Source organism: Ostrea edulis, chromosome 7, assembly GCF_947568905.1.
Source record: "Ostrea edulis chromosome 7, xbOstEdul1.1, whole genome shotgun sequence".
NCBI lineage: Eukaryota > Metazoa > Mollusca > Bivalvia > Ostreida > Ostreidae > Ostrea > Ostrea edulis.
Window position 1 is genome coordinate 44457172 of NC_079170.1, and position 21724 is coordinate 44478895.

The 21724-nt window shown below is 35.5% G+C and overlaps 1 pseudogene; it reads left to right on the plus strand.

Annotated features, from left to right (window-relative positions):
- The first annotated feature begins 1332 nt into the window (after positions 1-1332).
- On the plus strand, positions 1333-9578 carry LOC130048690 (heat shock 70 kDa protein 12A-like; annotated as a pseudogene).
- Positions 9579-21724: the final 12146 nt, after the last annotated feature.

Sequence of the window (21724 nt, forward strand, 5' to 3'; positions counted from 1 at the left end):
TGGGATTTTGTCTAATTAAACACAATTATTTATAAATCCAATTACCCGTGTGCGGTATCTCAGTGGTAGAGCGTTTGCTTTGTAACAGAAGGCTGTGAGTTCGATGCCCAATCGTGTTATGGCCGTAATCGTGGTATGGCCGTGTCAAACCTAAGACGTTAACATAGAAAGTGATTGCGGCTTCGTTTAACATGCACGGTATCAAGAAGTGAGTATCACCGGTTTTTTTCGCATATAACCTTAAATGGAGGTACCGTGTCCCGACAAGCGTTGGAATTTAAAGAGCCCCACTACTACGGCCCTAAGCGCTAAGCATAGGTGTAGATGTCTGGTTCTTCACCTATAGCCCCTGTTGTCTCAGTATGAGTAAAACCTTCTCGACGGGACGTACACAGATAAAACAAATCCAGTTTGAAATCAATCTAACGCTCGTTCGTTACCTTAATCTTTCATTATAATTGGTTGAAACATATTTCCTATGAAATTTTAAATTGATCAACTCTATGCAATGATATCGAAATCATTATTTGAATTGTACACTGTCCTAGTTAGGTGAGGAAATGTGAAATTGAAAACCATTACTTTTATCAATTAATCGCTGGAAGTCCTTTATAAAAGATGTCAAATAGTTTTCCACATTTGGCTCCTATTTAGATGTTTTAATTAACATAGACGATAATGACCAGATAATATCTCAACTGATTGACAAATTGCTTGACGTCAATTTCTTCATCGACAATCTTCCGATATTTGATTGGGAATATTCCATCAACACGTGCATATGGAGTTCATATCTTCTAAACGATTCGATCAGCGTGGAAATTTGTGTGTATGATCAATTTATACGTGTACGTTACTGACAAATAAGTTTAGATTAATAGAGTTTTAGCATTTTCATCTACTTTGTAATTCCATGGTCGCTATATTGCTCCACATTTTATATTCTTAATAGAATTATGCAATTGATCATAATTTATTACCTTCATCTTTTAATTACTGCCTTTCAAAGCTGACTATGTGGTTTTCTAACGGTAAGAGCATTACTAAATAAACATGACTCAATCAAGGTATTGTCGTTCAAACTCAGAGATGAGATGATAACCAAAACATGCATATCGCAATGATGAAGAATCTCAAAATTACACATGCTCTTTCTTTAATGCATATTTCTAAGCCTTACTTAATTTCAGGGGTGTATCCTTGTAATTGTATTCACCAATGTACATTCTACCGTACATTCAATATTGTGATCAAGCCTTTCTATATAAAGCAAGATATGCTTTTTCTTATTTTCATCTATCTAGAAATATATATGATATCAACCTCATAGATATGAGATCGTGTAAACAGGAAAACTACATTTTGGTAGCACCATTAGACTTTGGAACAACATACTCTGGATATGCTTTCTCAACCAGAACGGATTTCACTAGGGATCCTACAAACACAGACTTAAAACAATGGGTGGATCCTAGGAGTTCAGCGATGTACAACAAGAAGTCAACATGCATTCTGTTTAACAAGGAAAAGGAATGTGATAAATTTGGCTTTGAAGCTGAAGCAAAATATCTTGACTTGATTTTGGAAAACACACATAAGGAATGGTATTTTTTCAGAAGATTCAAAATGCGTTTATACGCTTTGCAGGTATGTTTGGCAACACACATATGAAAGATGAAGACAACGAACAGTGATCAATCTCATAAGTCCTGTGAAATATACCAGAAGTGGTGTAAATCAAATGTGGATTCTAAAAAAAAAATAAAGAACTTTTAGTAAATTTGATATCGAAAAACATTCTCAAATCAACAACATCAAAACGTTTCAACAGTTTACACGATCGTTCCTCACGATAAATTTCAGACTACACTCTTTGACATCATAGACAATTGCTTCTTTAACAAAAATGAAAAAAATATTCTCTAGTGATCAGTCATCCAAAACCTTACTTTGTTAAACACCACCCTGATTCCATGCACAAGTACTCTGAGGTTGAAATATCAAAATATGACGGCGTTCCTCATGGACAATATCTTCGTAGTCTTTGGTGATCAGGTTGTCCAACGGTCTCGTGGAATCCCCGTGGACACGAATTGTGCTCCTTTGTTAGCTGACCTGTGTTATATTCCTATGAAGCAGAAGTTATTAAAAAAGAAATTCTTGGTGTGGCCTTCAATTCGATATTTAGATATATCGACGACGTATTATCTATTAACAATAATAATTTTCCTAACCGCCACGGTGGTTTAGAGGTTAGAACGTTCGTCCCGCATATGCGGAAGGCAGGGGCTCGAATCGCGGCCGAGACAGAGCTAAGTCTTTGAATTAAGTAGTGACATTTCCATCGCCAAACGCTCTGCATCAAGTGTGAATGTCACTGGTCCTCGGAGACAACCTTAAAAACGGATGTCCCGTGTCAAAGTATTTTCGACACGCTAAATAACCTTAACTGCTCGATTGCTGTAAGCGCCGAGCAAAGGCCTAAATTTGAATTCCTTCACCGGTCTTTGGTGATGTCTCCATATGAGTAAAACATTCTCGAGAGAGAGGTTAAATAGGATGCAATCAATCAATTAATTGATTCGATAAATACTAGTGAACTCAAAATACAGAGTCGTCCATTTCTGACTCATGCTTAGATATTTTATTGGAAGTCGATATCAATGGCAAACTAACAACTCAACGTTTTGACAAACAGGATGATTGCAGCTTCTCCATCGTCAACTTCCCATATTCATGCAGCAATATTCCATTAGCACCTGCATATGGTGTTTATATATCTCTCACTTAATTTGATACGCAAGAGCTTGTTCTGCGTATGGCCAGTTTATAAATCAAGGCAGGCCACTGAAAAATAAGTTGATGGTGCAGGGATTTCAACAGTCTCGTTTAAAGTCAGCATTTATCAAATTATATGGTCGTTATAACGACATAGTTTGCCAATACAACCTATCACTGGGTCAAATTCTATCTGACGTGTTTCATACTGATTGTTAGGCCGTTCTTGGCACATTGATTTTGGCTACGGATTACTCTATTTCCCTGATCAAGATATGGGGATCACGGCGGGGGTGACCAGTCTAACAAGGGATCCTTTCTCCTCCGAGACACCTGGTCCCACCTCTGGTATGTCCAGGGGTCCGTGTTTACCCAACTCTTAATTTCGTATTGCTTGCAGGTGTTATGAGATTGATCACTGTTCGTTATCTTCACCTTTCATCAACTAATTCTCATATTAAAATTACTATTCTTTTTATTTGTAACTCACCTTTCATGTTCATATACTGTTATAGTAGGCAATACAATGTAGGAATACATACTCGAAGTTTGGTTTTTTGGGGTGTTGGGTGTTTTTTTTGTTTTTGTTTTTTTTTTTACATTTCAGTCCCCCGCCGACGGTATTGTACTTGAGGATGAGTCCGGAAAATCCATGTCCACTTTGACTGTCTTCTCTGCGTCGATCAAATGTTTAAAGGATTCCTTACTTAAACAGTGTTGAAATCAGATCACACATATCAAATTGAAGGATGTGAAATGGGTTGTCACCGTACCTTCTATATGGTCTGACCCTGCAAAATATTTTATGAGGGCAGCGGCAATTAAGGTAACTTCTGTGTGTAGACACATGGCATTTACTGAAAACCATGCATTTAATGAGCTTTGGATTTCCTTAATTTCGAGCTGCTCTTTAAACCTTTTTTTATAATCTATTTATTAAAAAAATGTAACATCTTTCATAAGTTCTTGCAGAATGGTATATATGATTTTGTATTACAGTCCATAAAGTAATATTTTATTGCGATCTGCTAGGCTGGAATTGATTCAGAGATACTTACGATAGCTTTGGAGCCAGAGGCAGCAGCCTTATTCGTCAAACACCTACTTGTAGAAGGAAGAGTAGATAGGAAAGCTGGCGATGGATTTAAGATGTTTTCTCCTGGATCCAAGTACATTGTTGTTGACGCTGGAGGTACACATCATCCTAAGTCTGGAAATCTTGCAATATCCAATTTCCATGCATTTCCGAGTAGTGATTACATTCAAAATATCTTTAAAATATCAATTCCGAAAGTGAATATATATTGTTCGAATATACTTTTTTCAAAATTAATATATTCAATACTACGCTTATATTATCTTCAAAAATTGTGATAAGTACAAATGGAATAGCTCATTTGATTTGCAAAATATAAATCGTAAACTTTGTTTTTACATCTACACATGTTAGATTTAATGGCCTTTGATGAAATCAGACAAATCATTGGTTCAGTGTTATGGGGATTCTATTTACTACCAATCTCTTCCTTACAATATTCATGAATTATTTTTCGTAATATATACAGACAAATCAGTAAAGAATACTTTTTTGTGGAAGTTGATAACCTAATTTAATAGTAGCTGCAGTACTGTAACTTATTGGGAATATATTAAGACATATCGCCTGCATGTGTTGTTTATATATCTCAACTGATTCGATACGCAAGAGCTTGTTCTGCGTATAGTCAGTTTTCAAATCGAAGTAAGCTACTGACAAACACGTTGATGGTACAGAAGTTTCAACAGTCTCGATTGAAGTCAACATTTCGCAAATTCTATGGTCGTTATAACGATCTGGTTCGTCAATACAACCTATCATTGGGTCAAATGATGTCTCACATGTTTCATACCGATTGTTAGGCCGTTCTTGACACACTGATTTTGACTACGGATAACTTCTTTTACCTGATCAGGATATAGGGCTCACGGCGGGGGTGACCGGTCGACAGGAGATGCGTACTCCTCCTAGGCACTTGATTCCACCTCTGGTGTCTCCAGGGGTCCGTGTTTGCCCAACTTTCTTCTTTGTATTGTTTATAGGAGTTATGAGATTGATCACTGTTCGTTATATTCACCTTTCCTCAGAGAGCTATAGATTCAACACTTCTAACAGTGTTGATAAAAAGCCACATGGTCCAGGCCTTATATCACTAAATTCTTGCATCGCCGTCTCATAAATTTGTTATTAGAAACTTGTTACGGAGTATTATTCGGGTAAAAGTTGAGTTTGTACTTAAATATTCTGTATTTTACATAGGAACTATGAGATTGATCACAATTGATCACTGTTCGTTATGTCCAACTTTGGATAATCATATGTGTATTATAAACAAATGCTCTGAAAAGAACAATATCCTTTTTTATTGTATGCATACATGTATCTGTAGGAGCATAGACATGTACAAACATCCTTGACTCACTAGACAAAGATTTTGTCAAATGGATATAATATATGGACACAGTTTATATGCAGAGACGTAAACTGGTCAAAAATGTATCCAAACTACTTTATAAATGAAATAGTGAAGATAATCCCTTTTAAGCGTATACCCCAACAAAAAAATTCCTCAGACATTTCAATTCTACTTACAAGTGTAACGTTTACTCTACTTTCATTTTCAAACTCGCCCGTGTTTGTTTACTTTCATTATTGAATTGATATCAAATTTTTCATGTCATCCGATCGAGCTCAATATTCTGATTATACCGTCACCGGAATCTCCCGGCGTTTGTAAACGCACGAATTTTTTTTTTATTTTGGCAAATATTTTCCAAGTTTGTTAGTTTGACTTTGTTTGTTTTGATTTCCTTATCCAAGTATATAGTATACATATTCTTACTACGTATATCCTGCACGTATATCCACTTAATACAAAGCAAGGTCACAGGTAAATTGATGTAAATAAAAGCTGTAAAACTACCCTTATTTAAGCGTTTGTCAAACGTTTGACCCAAATCTTTGTTCTTTATTTGTAAGTTTATTTCAGGTAAGTCATTATAACGTATTTGCATTTACTTTCCATTCTAGATTATTTCTTTGCAAGTTTTTCCCTTCGTTACCACATACAGATACATTTTGTATATACAAATCTTATAATTAATAGCATTTTTTATTTTGAAAATATTTTGTGCATACCTGAAGTGCACTTGTACTTTCACTTTGCCCATAGCTTGAGTTCAGTTGAACTTTCCCTCCTGTACTTTATAGTTTATTTTCATACCCATTTACTTAGTTTATATATTTGATCTACTCTTCTGTTTCTTTTTCGAATTATTTGTATCCAAATTTTCTGTCCTGTGTTTATTTAGTTCTTCAGTTGAACTACCCTCTCAAAGTCTTGTTTACCTGGATTTCTTGTCCCGTGTTTACTCTGTCATTCATTGACAATCCACCTGCAACCCTAAAATAAATTCGGAATTGTGAAATCTGCTGAGATTGACAGAATTACCATCCCACCAAATGGAAAAGTTACCATCAAGGGATATTTGGATAGGAAGCTACCATTTCATGCAGTTGTTGCCATGTCACAAGCAACAGAAAAATTAAATATTCCGACTAGTTTAGATGTGACACTTTCCCAACATTTGTATAGTTACAGCAATATTGGAGACATATCAATAGAGATCAGTAATGTGACGACAAGGACTGTATCAGTATCTCCTAGAGCCATACTATTCTACCCTCTCATTCGCCATTTTCATCGCATGTAGTACTAGTCAAGAAGCAGGACATATCTCTTAGACTCTGCATAGATTATCGTCAACTGAACACAAGAACCATTAAGGACAACTATCCGTTGCCCCAGATTGACGATATTTTAGACTCACTCTCCGGAAACAGATACTTTACAATATAAGACATGAAGTCTGGATACCACCAGATAGAGATCGAGGAGAAGCATAAGGAGAGGACAGCATTTACTGTAGGGTCATTGGGATTTTATGAGTTCAACAAGATGAGTTTTGGACTAGCCATTGCGCCAGTTACTTACCAACAACTGCAAGAACTTTGTCTTAGTGACTTACATCTCAACATATGCTTTATGTAATTGGATGACCTTATTGTTTTCTCCAAGACCTTTGATAAACTTGTAGACAGACTAAGACAGGATTTTGACAGGATCAGGAACTGTCACCGAAGTGTTCATTGTTAGTGAACCGAGTGAAATACATTGGACACATTGTGTCTGAGCAAGGGGTTGAGGCTGACCCTGACAAAGTGTCAAAAGTCACACAGTGGTCTACGCCTACGAATGGTGAAGATTTTTGGTCATTTCATGGTTTTGTAGATTATTATCGAAAAATCATCAAGAACTTTGCCAGGATTGCCCGACATTTTATGGACGTGATGGCGACAGGCAAGAAGTCACGCACCAGCAAACCATCTTCCAAATGGAAATGGACTGCTGACCAGTAGAAAGCCTTTCAAACCTTGAAGGGAAAATTAGCCTCGCCTCCCATCTTAGGTTACCCTGATTTATCACAACCTTTCAAGCTGCATACTGATGCGTGTGGAATAGGTCTAGGAGCAGTTTTGTATCAGAATCCGGATGGACAAAATAGAGTCAAGGCTTACGCTAGCAGAGGATTATCAAGATCTGAAAAGAACTACCCCACTCCCAAACTTGAGTTTTTAGCTCTTAAGTGGGCTGTTACGGAAAAGTATTCAGATTATTTAATGGGCCTGACATTTGACGATTACACTGATAATAACCCATTAACGTATATCCTTACTTCTGCTAAGCTGGACGCTACAGGTCACCGATGGATAGCTGCATTGCCTGCCTACCAGTTTACGATCACATACAAACCAGGGGAATGCCGATGCATGTGGCTTATCCAGGCTACCAGGGACTTTAGATGTCGACTCGGTTAACGCCATATGTGACTTAGACCAAGGACATCCCCTGATTGAGAAACTTCCAGTACAGTCACTCCAACATATCCAGATATAGTATGATCCATTGTCAAGAGTTGATATACGCAAGTTACAGTATCATGACCCACTTAGTTCTAGCTGGTTCAACCATGTCGAGAGAGGAATTAGATCCAAGATGGACTCTTTGAGCTGTGATTTTGAAAAATATCTGTACAAGAGTTTTAAGAAGCTGAGAGTAGTTGACAACCTGCTGATTAGAGAAGTGACTTTAACCGATGGTTCTAAGAAACAGCAGATTACCGTTCACTAGATATGTTGTTCCATTAGTTATGAATTTACTCCACAACAAAATGGGACATCCAGGTAGAGACCGAACGACTTCACTTATCACTAACCGTTTCTGCTGGTCAAGGATGGGGAACAACATCCATAGATGGATAGAGGAGTGCGACCGATGTATGACATTCAAGACTGCCACGAACCAGTAAGTTGCACTAGTAAACATCCAAACGTCATTCCCCCTTGAACTTTTATGCATGGATTATCTAACCATCGAGCCATCTAAAGGTGGAGTCGAAAACATCCTGGTCATAACGGATCACTTTAGCAAGTTTGCAGTAGGTGTCCCTACTAGACACCAGACTGCCAAGACCACTGCTGATGCCTTTTTTAACAACTTCGTCATTCCCTATGGACTTCCAACGAAGATTCACTCAGACCAAGGAGCAAACTTCATAAGCAAGCTACTTCAGGAGCTTTGCAGTTTGACAGAAATTTCAAAATCCCGTACCACTCCTTATCATCCAATGGGAAACGGCATCACAGAGAGGTTCAACCGAACACTTATTTCTATGCTAGGTACAATACAACAGGACGAAAAGGCAAACTAAAAAGCCCATATAGGACCGTTAGTGCGTGATTGCAACAGCACAAAGCATGATACGACAGGATTCTCTCTGTTTTACGTGATGTTCGGCAGAGAGCCAAACTTACCCGTACATTTGGCATTTGGTTTGGTTCAAGGAAACACATCTACAAGTACATCCAAGTAAATCAACAACCAGAAGCAACGGCTGGAGAATGCTTCTGAAGTTGCGAATCCAGCCATAAGGAATAACAACTACGACATGAAGACAAAGGGAGTGAGTTTACAAGTTGGAGACCGGGTATTGGTTAAAGTAGTTTCAATTGATGGAAACATAATATTGCTGGCCGATGGGAAGATTACCCCTACATCATAATGGAACAGCCTAATAGAGATATACCCGTGTTTAAAGTGAAGCGAGAGGATGGACAGGGCAGGTGTAGGATTTTACATAGGAATTTATTACTTCCTATAGTAAGATTTCCAGTGCCAAATCCAAAACCCAGACGTAGGACCAAGAAGATAAAGGAATCTACTGAATCCAGTGTATCCAGTGATACAGAGGATATCAACAGTGAAGGTTCGTTTCCTTAATGTGAGTTTGCTTTAGGTACCGGTATCACCACTAACAAAGAGACTCCAGATGACCAGAAGGAGGACTCTCCTGATGACGTCATAGGCATATCACATGAGGAACCTGGTCCAAAGTCAAAAGCAGTGTCAGAGACGCCAGATGGTTTACCGGAAGTATCCGTTGAGGAACCTGATCCTGGGGATGATGAAAACCAGTTTGAGCCAAATCCTACTCCTTCAAGTACACCACAACCTCCTCCCAAAACATCCACAAGAATTCGAGTAACACCAAAGTGGACCAAAGATTATGTTATGTCACAGCAGTTGAACACACCAGACTGGATGCAGAGAGCCACTTACTTACAGAAACTAATAGATACTGGAACCTTACAAAACAGACAGTTGACAAATCAGGCGCTTGTTAGTATAATTTTTGGTAAGTGATGTTTTAATTGTACATTTATCATTTTATGTCGATATTTTCCAGTTTATATCTTTACTGTCAGTCACATTTTCGTTCCTGGAATGGCACAGACACCATTCTTGCACCGAGGGGAGAATGTAGCAGAGTCATTTCTTATCTAATATGCATATAATGCAATCAGATATGCATGTATGCATTGTTATTATTTCATTTTTTCTCCATTTAATGTCCATGTTATGTGTATTGAGTTATATAATCATTCAATGGATCTGCAATTCAATATCCGGTCAAGCATAATACTTAGTGAGTTCTTTGGTATAGAGTGCCTGAGGTGCCTAATTATGTCTTGGCCAAGTTTCATTAAGTCTTTTAATTTCATTGGTGTGTTAGTTTTGTGTCTTGCGTTTCATTGGTTTTGGGATTTTTCCCTCCAAGAGTTCTTTGTGTCAATTCATTCTTTGAAATTTGAAGTAACCAGTCCATAGATCAGTATATTAGTTTTGACTTTACATAGACCTGATAGTGTAGTAATGTGTGGCATCTATATATTAATGAGCTGCTAGGATATCTATATAAGGTCTGGGCTTCCAAATTCCGGCGGTATGAAACACATGTCAGTTCAGGGAGAAGTCAAGACAGCAACTGAATTGTGTTTACAAATAAAGGGTTGAAAATTATTGAAGTCCAAACCCGATCTAAAATAGTATTCATTTTCACTACATTCCTCCCCATTCTATTTAAAATTATTGCGTTACTAAAACTTGTTGAAATGTTGCGTACTTTTAAAAACATTGATAAAAGTGAGTAATGGCATGCAATAATTAAAACTGCTGTAAACAATCCGACAATCCGACTGTGTACAACATCCTACAAGTGTGTACAAAATATAACTTAAATCAATGTAAGTAAGAATGCTTCCTTTATACATGTACCACCTTCACACTCACGGATTTTTTACGAGTCCTTACGGATCTCCGACTCGTAGTCATTCGGAAGTATTCGTAAATCACTCGTCGGTATCCGTTAATAACTCGTCACAACTCGCACACACTCGTAAGGATCCGTTAAAGTAGGGGCAAATTTTTTGACCTGTCAAAAAATATTCACGATTGTCCACGGATTTCATTTTCCGTAAATAACCCGTAAATAACTTGTAACAATCCGCGAAGCGGATTATAAAAATGCGTAAACTGACCCAAACCAGGTTATACTTGTATAACATGTCACAGAATTAAAGTCATTCTTTATAATTGAATGCAAGAGACAAAGATGCTAACCTTCGTTTGTCAAAATGTACATCAACTCGGAAAAATGCAAGTCAACTGAGCCGCGTAATGATTCACTTAGCAGCAGCGACGACGAAGCGTCTGGCTGTGAAGGTAGCCATCGTTTATCGTAGTTCTACGGAGCCTAACCATTTAACAAAATATTCTATCGAAAGTGAAGTTTGTCATGATAGAACATATGTGTATACTATGCATGTAATGCGTATTTCGCTGTATTTGGAGCACTTCTAATTTGGTGAGCTGGGGAGACATTTGTTTTTTTTATAAAAGCAATATCTAGTATTACATACAATGTTGAAAAGTTCATTACTTCCATCAACTCATTCGACAACCTTGAAAATAACTTTAGATATACATGTATTACAACACAGAAGTGTAAGAGACTTCATATATACGTGTATTTAACAATATGTACTGATATACATTGTCAAATATCGGTCGGGTCTGTCACATTTCAATAGCAAACTTTACAATGCTTTTAAAAATTCGTAATTGAATTTGATATTTGGCATTTAGTCTAACAAAGCTGCACATGTACCTCAATCTGTGAAAACGTTTTGATATCGGTGTGCAATATAACTCTACCTGGATGGAATAGGTCCTAAGTACCCCTTACTTGTCGTAAGAGGCGATTAAATGGGGTGTCCCTTCGGATGAGATAGCAAAAACCGAGGCCCCATGTCACAGCGGGTAAGACATGATAAATATCCTTCCTTGCTCAAAGGTCGTACGCGCCAAAAACAAGCCTAACTTTAGCAGCCCTTCATCAGTAATGGTGACGTTTCCATATGAGTGAAAGATTGTCGAGCGGGATGTTAAACAATACACCATCAACTAATCTCATTCATGGAGGTTGGGTGCGTGTACACTACTAACTGTTTCATGTCCTTTGTTTAAGAAAGAAATCTATATTGGGAGTAGTGCTGTATGGTAGATAAAAAGGTGAAGATAACGTACAGCGATCAATTTCATTACTCCTATAAGCAATACAAAATAAAGAGTTGAACAAACACGGACTCCTGGATATACCAGATGTCAGCATCCCCCGTCGATCGAGCACATTCGCTGTGAGTCCTATATCTTGATCAGGAAAATGGAGTTATCTGGAGTGAATATCAGGGTGCCAAGAACGGCCTAACAATCGGTATGAAACACGTCACACAGCATTTGACCCAATGAAAAGTTGTATTGGCAAACTAGATTGTTATAACGACCATGAAATGCTGACTTTAAACGAAACTGTTGAAAACTCTGTATCACCAACTTGTTTGTCAGTAGCCTGCCTCGATTTAAAGCCTGAACAAGCTCATGTGTATTGAATCAGTTGAGAAATGTACACACCATATCCGGGGATAAAGGAATATCAACACATAAGTATAGGAAGTTGACGATAGAGAATCTGAAATCATCACATTTGTCATCAAGTTGAATTTGCTAATTTGTCGTTATGATTAATTTCTAATAAAAATTATAGGTCTGAAGCAGAAGTGGACGAATCTGTGGTATCTTTAATTTCTAGTTCACAGTGATATATCGAATCGACGAATGTATGAAAAATATCATTGTTATTAAATAAAACGTCATTGGTATATCCAATTATCGATTTAAAGCAAAGATTTTATTTCTTTTCACGTAGAAGTTTTTGAATAGATTTTGCTTCATATGAATATAAAACTATTCAACTAACAAAGGAGCACAATTTGTGCCCATGGGAATTCCAGCAGACTGTTGGAAGATATGATCACCAAAGACTACGAATATATCGTCAATAAGGAATTCCAGCATATTTTTTTTATTTCAACTTACGAGTACTTGTGCGTGGATTCATAGTTTTGTTTAACAAAGTATTTCTCTGGATGACTTATCACTAGGTATGAAAATGTTTGTTTTCTGTTTTTGTTGAAGAAGCAACTGTCTATGATTCAAAAGTCTAATCTTTAATTTATCATGAGGAATGGTTGTGTAAAGTATTGAAAAGTCGTTGCAAGTTTAGTTGTGTCTCCTGAAGAGGCATGTCATGCACTGTCAGCTTTTGTCTTCTTTCCTTATTAACATTTTGAGAGAAATAACGCATGGAAATCTGGTGAAATTAATTTTCATGATAATGAAAACATTTCATTTCAATCATTTCGCATGACCGATATTATTTTATCATCTAACCGCACATATTAGTTTTACCTTGACCAACATCATCCAGAACAAAAACAGTAAATCACGAACAAATATTTCTATATATCCCTATATGAAAGAAAAAAGAACTATTTCCATTATCAATTCATAATAATAACATATGAATGGTAAATGATGATAATGATAAAATATCTATTATGTATATAATAACATTTATGGCGAAACTTTTTCCTTATATTATTTATATTAGTTAGTACCTGTATTGTACCTCTGAACATTAAACCCCGTCGGGAACCCTATTCAACATTAGCACAATTTGTATCTGAACCAATGAAAACTTGTGTAAAGATCACGTGTCTACTTCTGTTAGAAAGTTTTGACTATTTGGACATTGTAGAAAGCGTGTTTAAATTTTGAGAAATCCAGTAGCTCACCACCTCTCCATCTTAAATCCCACCTATATATAAAAATGTAGCTTAATAATTCGTCATCTTGTTGTACACCTTTTTGTTCGCCATCTTTTTGCTTGTTGTACACTTTGGAACAAGTTTCCAAGGTCTGTATTTTAACTAGTCATTGTTTGTTATTTGGGATAATCTGTATGGGGAAAATCAGGACAGGTGTGTTGAAATCCTATGTAATTACATTGTATGTATCTACTGATTTTCCCTTGTTTGAACTGGTCAGTACCATATTTATTTGTGAAATTATCTAGATGGGGGAAATCAGAAATGATGGGTTGACATATTGTGCAAGAATATGTCAGTGTTCGTGGATCGCTGATTTCCCCCCTTTTTGTATGAACCTTTATCTTCGTCATTTGTTGTCAAAAATAAATGACATATTTCATTCTCATACAGCTTTACAGTGTTGATTTTTAAAGCAAAAACAAGCTTCGGTGAGCTGTCCTCTTGAAAAGGAAATAGTATGAGACATAAAACTAATTTGATATGGGATTTGAAAATCATAGAATTTTTGTTTCTTTCAACGATCATTTTACTTTCAATTTGATTACTTTCACATAATACATGCCGGTATTCATTGATATCCCTGACATATTTTTAATGTTGCACCTGCTAATCATAACTAGAACTCTTTGCAGCTCAGTATGTTGTGTGACTCGTACTCTAACCCAGTAATATGTTTTGAATAGATAAGTATGGAATGATAGAATCTATGCTTATAAATTAACAAATTTTGCCAATGAACTCCGAAACGCTTTCTCCAGAGATACTGCTTGTATTTTTAATATTATTTCATGGGTGAGATGAAGTCCGTAAGATATAATAGAATCGAACTTGCTTAATAAATATCGTAAAATTGATTAAAAACCTATTTTCGTTTTCGATAAACTACCATGAAATAGCAAAGGTGAGAGTAAAGTGGCGGATTTAAGCCAGTTTTCTTTTTTTAATGACAACTTAGATTATCGATGCTTGATTTTGATGTTATAGAAAAAACTAAATTTGATAATTGTTGAATAAATAAAACATGCCGGTTCGTTTCTTCAATCCGCGATTTTTGTCTTATATAAACCTTATAGAAATTTCCAGAATGAAGCGAGGCAATATCATATAACCAATCACACACTTTTTGACCTTTCTGGCAAGCCGAGAAGTTGTGATTGGTTTACAACATGATCAGCATAAAATGGTGCAGGTGTTCAGGGTTAGACATACTTACAATAGCTTTGACTAGGCCTATATTTATCATTTTATGAAGATTTATATTACTTAAATACATCTCATTCAACGAAGGACACCCTGCCCCTTCCGAGATTAACGATCTGATACATCGATAAATTTAATGTATAAACACAAAAAAGTTTTTTGATGACATTGATCTTGAAAGTAAGTAAGTGATCCCCCGTTATAACGCCAACATTTGTACCTCGGCAATTTTGGCATTATAACGGGGGTGACATTATATCGGGGGAGGGTGTGTGTGTGTGTGTGCAGCTGTCATAAGAAATCAAACAAATTTTATCTACTACATCAATGTGCTATTAGATTTCGGTGTGTCCGCCATACTCAGATTTTAAAAAATACTGCATATTTGAATTCAAATGCATATGATTATCGTTTACGTAACTTATTATCTGCTCCAAACTTTGATACCTGGAGGACTAACGGCGGATAATTGGTTAAGCCTGCTCACTGAAAGTTTCCTGCCGTTGATTGGCGATAATTATCGGGGGTGATTATAACGGTAATTGACTAAATCGTACCTTTAAATAGGTTGGCGAATGGCGGTATGCGGGGGATGGCGTTATAACGGGGTTTTAAATAGCGAGGAAAACGGAACTTTAAACTTTTTTTGGCGATATGCGGGGGTGACATTATAATGGGCGGACAATATAGCGAGGGATCACTGTAATAACTTGAGAACTGTCCAATATATCATATATCGAATAGTGCGAGCCTATTCTGGGAAGTTTGAGCCATATAACTTAATTGTTTTACCGAAATTAGATTGTACACTACCTGACAATGCCCAAGAAAGCAGGCATCTGTTCAAAATAAAGCAGGATTTTTTTTTCCTGTTTATCATTCCAATGGGTCGGAACCCTATCCCCCTTTCCTCAGAAAAGTTTGCTTAAGGTAGTGATTGCATGGCTCATTCAAATTAATGAATCTATGAATTTTTTTATTGTTACATATTTTGAAGTCGACAGAATCTGTAACTCATTATGAAAGTGTCATATATGGTCTTCACGGAAATTGTGACGCTACGGTTGTCATGGTAACCCCTCTTGTCGACTTTCTGAAATAAATGGTACAGGTATTTCAGATGGTGTTTAAAAATGATATAAAAAGTTTAAGTGATACAAATCTTATATAAAATTGAAGTTAAAGCCTTAAATGATCTATAATTTGTATTACTATGTCCATTTATTTTCATATGAATTAGAAACAGGGCTGCATATGAGCAATTTCACAATTTTTAGAAGTCAATTATTCACCAGATCAGAAATATTTTCACCCCCTGGGAAATAAATGACCAAGGATTGTTTTTCAATATGTTAGAAGAAATTTTTCCTCAAAGTATCAATATTGGTTTTCAGGTTTACTATGGCGCTATGAGGATTATAGTTACCCTTCCCCTTCCTTACATAAATGCTGCAGGTGATAATTACAATAAATATGCATCTTACATGCATTTATTTTAACTCACATTAAAACTATAAAAATGGTTTGATGTTTATTATTGAATTTATTCCACATAGAATGATAGTACTCTTTCTTTGGAGATTTTTTTTTTATTGTTTTATGTTTGAAATTACTTGTGTACTCATGCTCTGGAAGTATATGTTAAAAACGCGGGAAATATAACCCATCCTATGTAAACTACATTGTGACGTCGATACCTGCAACGTCTTTATCAATTTTTTTTTCTCCTTTCAACCCAAGCGATTATCAAACAACAACAAAACTTTCTCATTTTTTACATTATAATAAATAAGTGAACTAATTGAGAAAAATATATTAACAACAAGTACTGCTTTTCAGAATACACGCTTTTTCATTTCTCTTAACAACCACGTTACATAGTAGCATTTTAGATTCATGTGCACTAACACCATATAGGCCTACAAGTTATGAAATTCATAGCATTATATATTATGGTTTTAATAGGCCTAGTGGTTTGTGAATTATACGTGCTGTAAGACTGTAAATTAACAGGGGGATATTTGTATCATGGAGACTTAGGACCTAATGACTTATTAAAAAGATAATTTAAATATAAGGGATTTTTCATTTGTATTGTATTTCATTTGTATATTTCTAAACATACTTTCACTTTACCCTGTGTCTGGTTATAGCTGACAAGTCTTTGTTTCCATCGTCTGTCATCATTACTTATGCTTAAACGCTTGATGTATTCCAGAACCGGAAACGAAAATTGTTTCTTTTTAGATACTACATGAATAAACCACATGATGCCTTGCAATCACTACCTTAAAAAGGGTTTTAAAAAATAGCGCAATTTGAGGGTTTTTGTTTAAAAGGGGCTTTGATTTTACGAATCCAGGGGAACTTTGAAAACCAAATTGATCGTAGATCCCCTTTGAAAAATAACTGGATCCGTCTTTGCATTCATATACAGCTGTAGTGCATTATGTTTTCAATTATTGCGTTTGACGAGACGAAACGACGTGTATTCATAGTGTTGCCATTGAATTGTCGCACCGGACAAAAACTACCATTACAAACACATTCGCAATACTGAGTTTTAAATTTTGAAATTGTGAACGATCGTACAATTTGTGTTTTGTCAACTATCGGCATTCGTAAAATCATTATCTATTTTTCATTACGAAGAGAGATCAATTATGTTACTTGAAGAACGTTTAATTTGGAGCTCCAAGTAGATTCATAATAATCAAGTTTTATTTACTGTATGTAAAATTTATACGGTACCAATTTTGATGCACCAGATGCGCATTTCGACAAATAATGTCTCTTCAGTGATGCTCAACCGAAATGTTTGAAATCCGAAATAACAATGGAGTTTTAGAGCTATTATAGGGAAAAACAGTGTGCCAAAAAAGTGGAGTCAAATTCGTCTAGAATAAGAGCTATGAGTGAGGGTACGGAAGCCCATTAATGCAAACCAAAACTAAATAAAAAACGAAATTATTATATAAAAAACGAAATTATGATATAAAAAACGAAATTATTAAATAAAAAACGAAATTATTATATAGAAAACGAAAATTAAATAAAAAACGACATTATTATATAAAAAACGAAATTATTATATAAAAAACGAAATTATTATATAAAAAACGAAAGCTAAATAAAAAAAGAAATTATTATATAAAAAACGAAATTATTATATAAAAATCGAAATTATTAAATAAAGAATGAAGTTAATAAATAAAAACGAAAATATTACATAAAAAACGAAATCAAGAACAGTTTTTGAGAATATAATGTGTGTATGTCAGTGGAGCTTTACAAGGAAGGAAACATGGTTCCTAATTCTTTGATTTACTGCGATTTCATCATCGCCAATGGAGTTTTACAGAAATCTAATGACATTACAAATTAGCCAACTTATCCATTCACTACACGTTTATCTACTATGTTCGCTGAAAGGTCCCAAACCTCGTGTATCGGATTACAGGATTTCTCCAAAATTACTTCAACACTAGCCCCCATAAATCTAAGAATATATATGGCTCCCATCAGCCACATACCTCAACAATCACTTGACTCTACACTAATTAAGTGTTTCGGCGGTGTGAAAATTGAGCAAATTGATTGGATTGATCGATAGATTGAAGTTTAGCTGCATGCAGATCCGCCTCATCAGAAGTCTATTTGCACTTCACAATTTAGACTTGCTCAAGTCTCTATGTTGTTTTTATTACTTTATCATTTCGTTCAAATTTTTCTGTGTTTCAGAAGTGTAAATATTTGCTCTCTACCATACTTAATATCACCAAACATAGAGACTTGTAAACCCTGCACAGGGCTTATCAGCCTCCTAATTAAATCTGTCATCATGTATCCCTCTGTAGGGTGTTTTATGACCTTTCCCCAAATCAGAATGTTTTAGTTTAGCTGTTGCATTCCTAGTGTTTCCATATGGTCTATTCACATGGCAGTTTCTACACTGTGAAAGTTTTTCAGTTTTATTAGGTCACCTTAGTAAACTCGGGTGGCCAATTTTCAAAAATCTTCTCTAGAATACCACACATGTGTAAGAAAAACTAAATGCATTGTGATACAGAGCAGGAAGGACTCTACCAAAACTGTAAATTTCATCATCCCCGGGATAGAGTTTCTGACCCCAGGGAAAACCAAACGTGATATATAGTGTTTATGTGTAAAACGTTTCGATAGCATCTTCTTTTGTGCTATTGATACTAAATTGTAACTCAATGGATATTTAGAAAGAACAGGTAGTCCTTTACCAAAATTGTAAATTTGATGATCTCAAGGGGTAGAGGTTTTGGTATCAGGGTGGGGCCAAAATGATCAGTTATTAAATGTGTGAAAAATAGAACTATTTCAACTTCTTGATAGCTACTGTTCCAATTCCTTTCAAATTTGGTATGAAGCATCTTCGGGACATGTCGTAAAACATCAATCAATCTTCCGGACAAGGGGGACATAAATTGTAAATTTCATGATTCTAGATGGTAAGGGTTTAGTTTCATGGGGGAGCCAAAATTACTATAGTGATTATTATGCCCCCTTCAAAGAAGAGGGGCATATTGGTTTGCACCTGTCGGTCGGTCGGTATACCACATGTTGTCCGCTCAATATCTTGAGAACCATTCACTTGATGATAATGATATTTCATATGTGGGTTGGTTATGAGTAGAAGAGGACCCCTATTGTTTTTCAGGTCAAAAGGTCAAAGGTCAAGGGGCAATCTACTCTGGACATAGGAATATAATGTCCTCTCAATATCTTGAGAACCCTTTGCTTGAAAGACATCAAACTTGGCACACTCGTATATCCTAAAGAGTAGATGACTCCTCTTGATTTTGAGGTCATATGGTCAAAGGTCAAGGGTCAAACTGGATATAGGAATATAATGTCCGCTCAATATCTTGAGAAGCCTTTGCTTGACAGACATCAAACATAGTACACTGGTATATTTTGAGGAAAAGATTACTCCTATTGATTTTGAGGTCACATGGTCAAAGGTCAAGGGTCACACTGGACATAGGAATATACTGTCCATTCAATATCTTGAGAACCCTTTGCTTGACAGACATCAAACCTGGTACACTGGTTCATCTTCTGGAGTTGATGACCCCTATTGATTTTCAAGTCACATGGTCAATCCACTCTTGACATAGGAAGATATTGTCTGTTCAATATTTTGAATTGATAATACTACTCTCAATTAAATGATGTGTGTGTATAACCCTTTTCAATTTTGCACCATGGGGGGCATATGTGTTTTACAAACATCTCTTGTTGTTTTTATCATTTGAAGGACTTCTTTAAGTTTACTGATGCAGTATAAAAACTAATTGCATAAGTTGGAAAAGCAGAAAAGAATGTACAAAAAATGTTGAATTTGACAAAGTTATTCCAAGGATCATCAAAGACAGAATATTTTGTGTTAATTGAAAGATATTACCTGTACATTGACATAAATCCAGACACCCATACTAATAAAGTTTGCCTTAAGTGTGTAAGAAAAGTCAATAAGGTGAATGAAAGTGTTTTGAAACTAAGACAAACTACACCCGATAACAGAGGTGGCTCTATCTTAGTTATCAAGTACCACTTGTACATTTTTTATTGATTTAATTATCACTATCGCCCCTCTTTAGAGGGTTTGTTTTGAAATCTTTAAAAATTTCTTCAATCATTTCAATTAATTTATTCACTCAAATCATTCATACAATAGTACACGAGGTACACAAATATATAAGTTAGTATTTAAACAACATTGGCAAGGGTACAAGTATATAATTAATACATACACATGTATGTGCATTAGCACAAAATAAAGGTGGAGGACATAATGCATATAATTTACTATATATACATCTTAGGAAGGACAGCAGACTCACTTATGGATATACATAGTTGCTTTTTTAAAAAACTGTTTTAGGTTTCATGTTGTCATTAACTCTCTACATTTCAGTGTATTTGGTACATAACAATATCTAGGAACCCAAAATTCTTTCCGTAGAACGGATAGTAATTTACATTCTAAGATAAAGTGGTATATTCGTCGGCTAATTTACCAGTAAATATGGCAAATAGTTTCACCTTTTATAAATCCCTTATAAACTGAAGGATTATGTGCACTTTTTCGTTCCAATTTGTAGGTTTGATGTACGTTTTCAAATCTAAAATGCGAGTTGCCTCAAATCACTTTCCTTTATACATCGTACTGCCCAAGGAATGCATTTTATTTACAGATATTTCACACTTGAATTTAAGCAGTTGATGAGCAGAATTTGCTATAGCGAATAAATCATGGCCGGATTTCTTTTTCTTCACCATGAACATAATAAAATAAAGCCATCGTCATGATAACGCACTTGGTACGTTATGCGATGTTTACCTGGAAATCCTTGGTTATCTGATGTAGTCGGATATCGCATACAGATGGGGAGCATTTAGACCCTTATAACACATCCAAATATCTGTTTATAAACTTTTGAATTAAATTTGAAAGATTATTTCCCAAAATTAATCTGAAGAGAAGGCTCAGATCCCCAGTGAATGATATATTTATTGCATAGACAGATTTGTCCAATTTACTGTAGTATGTTTCTACTGCAGTCATTAATTCCTCAAATTGCATGTTTGTGTAGAGTGGTGTGATATCATAGGCTAGCTGACCGTGTATAAGTAAGAAAATATATGGCTCCCATCAGTCAGGTACCTCAACAATCACTTGATTTTACACTAATTAAGTTTCGGTGGTGTGATACGGTGTGTACCAGTGTGGCTGCTAAAACTGGTGCCAGGTGGCCTTCGTTTATGCCAAGTACTGAATACTTTGCCGTGTCATGCAGAATTAATGACTTACATGTATCAGTTCACATCAGTACAGTACGTTCCTTTTCTTATTTAATAATTTCGTTTTTTATATAATAATTTCGTTTTTTATGTAATAATTTCGTTTTTTATTTAGTTTTGGTTTTTTCTTTAATATTTTCGTTTTTTATATAATAATTTCGTTTTTTTTATTTACTTTTCGTTTTTTATATAATATTTTCGTTTTTTATTTAATAATTTCGTTTTATATATAATAATTTCGTT